Consider the following 4847-nt stretch of genomic DNA (forward strand, 5'->3'; position numbering starts at 1 on the left):
ATATACTTGTTGCAAAAGTTTTATTAGTAATCGAAACAAAGCATTCAACGCATACTCCTAGGGGAAGGGTTGGTAGGTATAAACCATCGCGCGATCCCAACCGCCACGCAAAGGATGACAATCAATAGACTAATCATGCTCAGATTTCATCACATAGCGGTTCACCATACGTGCATGCTAGGGGAATCACTAACTTCAACACAAGTATTTCTAGATCCACAACACCTTACTAGCATAACTTCAATATTACCATAACCACAACTCAAAACTAATTGAGATAAATCAAACTTCTCTAACTATTCAATGCACATGAAGGTGGAAGTTTTTGTATCCCTTTGGATAACTACCCCTTTTGAGACTACTTTCAAAGCATAGATCAACTACCAAGCCACGCACCGCTGCGCTGTAAAAGATATAAGTGAAGCACAAAGAGCAAAAGTATCTATCTCAAAAGATAGAAGTGAAGCACATGTGAGCTGGATTGTCTACCAAAAGATATAAGTGAAGCTCGACAAAATCACGGTGAGTGCATGTCGATATCTCTAGGTGTGCAGAAAGGATGATTGTGACACAACAACAAAAAAAGACTCCTACGATACAATACGCTCCAAGAAAAAACACATAACATGTGGTGCATAAAAATATAGCCCCAAGTAACGTTACCGATGGATTGAAGACGAGAGAGGGGATGCCTTCCTGGGGCATCCCCAAGCTTAGGATTTTATGGCATACTTGAATCTCTTGGGGTGCCTTGGGAATCCCCAAGCTTGAGATCTTGCCACTCTTTATATCTTTGTCCATAAGAACTTCACCCAAAACTTGAAAACTTCACAACACGAAACTTAAACAGAAACTCGTGATAACATTAGTATGAGAAACCAAACCACCACTTCCTTAGGTACTGTAGCAAACTTAAATTCTACTTATGCTGATGTTGGGTTACTGTATTTTCAATCTTCCATGGCCAATACCCCCGATAATATCCATAGTTTCATCAAAATAAGCAACCAACGCAACAAAAACAGAATCTGTTAACAGCAGACCAGTCTGTAGAAATCTGTATATTTCGTATAGTTCTGGTACTTCACAAATTCTGACAAATTACTACAGTCTGAAGAATTTGCGTACCAATAAGAAGCAAAAAGAATCAACTCAAAAGTTCTTACAGATTTTTTCTTTCTTTTCGTGAGCACAAAGTTTCTGTCTTTTCCAGCATGACCAAACGATCATCCCCAAGACTAATCATAACGGTTTTGCTTGGCACAAACGCAAAAAGAAACACAAAAAACACAATCATAACATAATTATGAAAGTGCGGAAAACTCAAAACAGAAAGAAAAATGATAGATTCATTGGGTTGCCTCCCAACAACGCTTTTGTTTAACGCCCTTAGCTAGGCAAAAGGTGATGGAATCATGTATAGTCATCTTTGGTGCTCAAACCATAAGTAGCCATCATCATAGATTCATAAGGCAATCTTATTTTCTTTCTAGGAAAGTGCTCCATGCCCTTTTTTAAAGGAAATTGAAATCTAATATTCCCTTCCTTCATATCGATGATAGCACCAATAGTCCTTAGGAAAGGTCTGCCAAGAATAATGGGACATGAAGGATTGCAATCTATGTCAAGTACAATGAAATCCACGGGTACATAGTTCTTATTTGCAACAGTAAGAACATCATCGATCCTTCCCATGGGTTTCTTGATAGTAGAATCCGCAAGATGCAAATTAAGAGAACACTCTTCAATCTCATGAAAACCAAGAATATCACATAAAGACTTTGGAATCGTGGAAACACTAGCACCCAAATCACACAAAGCATTGCACTCATAGTTTTTGATCTTGATTTTGATAGTAGGTTCCCACTCATCATGAAGTTTTCTAGGTATAGAGACTTCTAATTCGAGCTTCTCTTCAAGAGATTTCATCATAGCATCTACGATATGTGCGGTAAAGGCTTTTCTTTGGCTATAAGCATGTGGAGAGTTTGCAATGGATTGCATCAAAGAAATGCATTCAAACAAGGAGCAATTATCATGATTGAATTCCTTGAAATCCAAAGTGGGAGTTTCATTACTACCCAAAATTTTGACTTCTTCTACTCCACTCTCCACACCTTTATCATCAAGATAGGTGGACTCCGAATCATTGGGGCGTTTTTCAACCAAAGTGGATTCATATCCAGTCTCTCCATCAAACGGTTTGACACGCAAAAACAAAGATTCAAGAGGAGACACACCAAGCACTTTAAGATCTTCGTGGTTTGCATCACTAGAACGCACCCTTTTAAACCATTCATGCCTAGCGTGAATTTGGGCGGTTCTTTCTTTGCTCTGATTCATGGAGATACACATAGCTTTCAAAGTTTCATCCAAGTTGACCTTGGGAGGAGCGCATCTAAATTTCAAAGCATCAATATCACAAGACATCATATCAACGCTTTTAGCCAAATCGTCTATTTTGAGTAGTATTTCCTCTATGGACGCATTGAAAATCTTTTGAGAGTTGATGAACTTTGATATTACTCTTTAAATCAGAGGGAAATTTTTTGTGACTTCCATAAGTGTTGTTGTCGGAATTGCCATAGTTGTTAGAGGAGTTACTAGGAATAGGCCTAGGAACATAGTTTCCTCTAAAACCATTGTTGTTGCCAAAATTGTTCCTACCAACAAAATTCACGTCCAAACTAGCGTTGCTACTCTCATTCAAGGAAGATAATGGCATGTCATTAGGATCTATAGTAGCATTTCTACTAGCAACCAAATTCATCAACTCGTCCATCTTAGCACTAAGCGAGTTAATTTCTTCTATAGCGTGCACCTTTTTGCTAGCAGGCGACCTTTCAGTGTGCCACTGAGAGTACTTAGTCATGATATTGTCTAGGAGTTTTGTAGCGTCTCCTAACGTGATTTCCATGAACGTTCCACCTGAGGCGGAGTCCAAGATATTGCGAGAAGAGAAATCCAAGCCAGCGTAAAAGATTTGTATAATCATCCAGAAACTCAAGCCATGAGCGGGACAATTTCTAATCATAAGCTTCATCCTCTCCCAAGATTGTGCAACGTGTTCATGATCAAGTTGCTTGAAATTCATGATATCGTTACGTAAGGAGATGATCTTAGCCGACGGAAAATACTTGGATATGTAAGCATCTTTGCACTTATCCCAAGAATCGATACTATTTTTAGGCAAAGAAGAAAACCAAGTTTTTGCGCGTTCTCGCAACGAGAAAGGAAAAAGTTTCAACTTAATCACGTCATTATCAACATCTCTTTTCTTTTGCATATCACAAAGCTCCATGAAGTTACTGAGATGGGATGTGGCACCTTCACTAGGAAGGCCAGAGAATTGCTCTTTCATAACAAGATTTAGCAAAGTTGTGTTGATTTCATACGATTCCGCACTAGTGGCGGGAGCAATTGGAGTACTAATAAAATCATTATTATTGGTACTCGAGAAGTCGCAATGTTTGGTGTTTTCAGCCATGATGACTTCAACAAACAAACAAGCACACAAGCAAGCAAGAATACCGGCAAAGGCAAAAGAAAACGACAAAGGAGAAAGGAAAATGAAAACGGCAAATGTGAAGTGGGGGAGAGGAAAACGAGAGGCAACTGGCAAAAAATGTAAATGCAAGAGATGAGTTTGTGATACCTACTTGGATAGATCTCTCCTTCCCCGGCAACGGCGCCAGAAATACTTCTGCTACTACAACATAAGACCTTCCAACGGCGCCAGAAACACGTGCTGACGGGAGACTGTTCTTGTCTTGATTCTCCTCGGCAACGGCACTAGGAATCCTTCTGCTACGGCTACGCCTTTAGGTTCTTCCTAGGCAAATATGCAAAGGATTTCCCCGTGGCCTTGTAGCCTTGCGTTGGTGTTCCCTCGAAGCGGAAAGGGTGATGTAGCGCAGCGGTGGTAAGTATTTCCCTCAGTTTTGAGAACCAAGGTATCGATCCAGTGATGGAGTATCACAAGTGCCTGCACAAACACAAAGAACCTGCTCCCAACGCTATGAAGGGGTTGTCAATCCCTTATAGATTGTTCGCAAAGTGAGAGCTGAAAGCAACAAAGTAACAAAGCAAAGTAAAATTGGAGGTGTAAACGATAGATGTGAATAGACCCGGGGGCCGTATTGTTTACTAGTGGCTTCTCTCATGAAAGCAAGTAGACGGTGGGTGAACAAATTACTGTCGAGCAAATTGATAGAACCTTGCAAAGTCGTGACATCATCTATGGCGATGATTATATCTATAGGTATCACGTCCAAAACAAGTAGACCGATACTTTCTGCATCTACTACTATTACTCCACACGTCGACCGCTATCCAGCATGCATCTAGTGTATTAAGTCCATAAGAACAGAGTAACGCCTTAAGCAAGATGACATGATGTGGATGGACAATCTCATATCAACGACAGAGCCCACCTTGTTATCCTTGATGGAAACTACTCAATGTGTGCCTTGCTGCCCCTACTGTCACTGGGAAAGGTCACCACATGGTAAGAACCCAAAACCAAGCACTTCTCCCATTGCAAGAATCATAGATCTAGTTGTCCAAACAAAACCCAAGACTCGGAGAGACGTACAAGGATATAAAATCATGCATATAAGAAATCATCAAAGACTCAAATATATATCATAGATAATCTGATCACAAATCCACAATTCATCGGATCTCGAGAAACACACCGCCAAAGAAGATTACATCGGATAGATCTCTATGAAGATCATGGAGAACTTTGTATTGAAGATCCAAGAGAGAGAAGAAGCCATCTAGCTACTAACTACGGACCCGTAGGTCTGAAGTGAACCACTCACGAGTAATCGGAGGGGCGATGA

Source organism: Hordeum vulgare, chromosome 1H, assembly GCF_904849725.1.
Source record: "Hordeum vulgare subsp. vulgare chromosome 1H, MorexV3_pseudomolecules_assembly, whole genome shotgun sequence".
In the NCBI taxonomy this organism is placed as follows: domain Eukaryota; kingdom Viridiplantae; phylum Streptophyta; class Magnoliopsida; order Poales; family Poaceae; genus Hordeum; species Hordeum vulgare.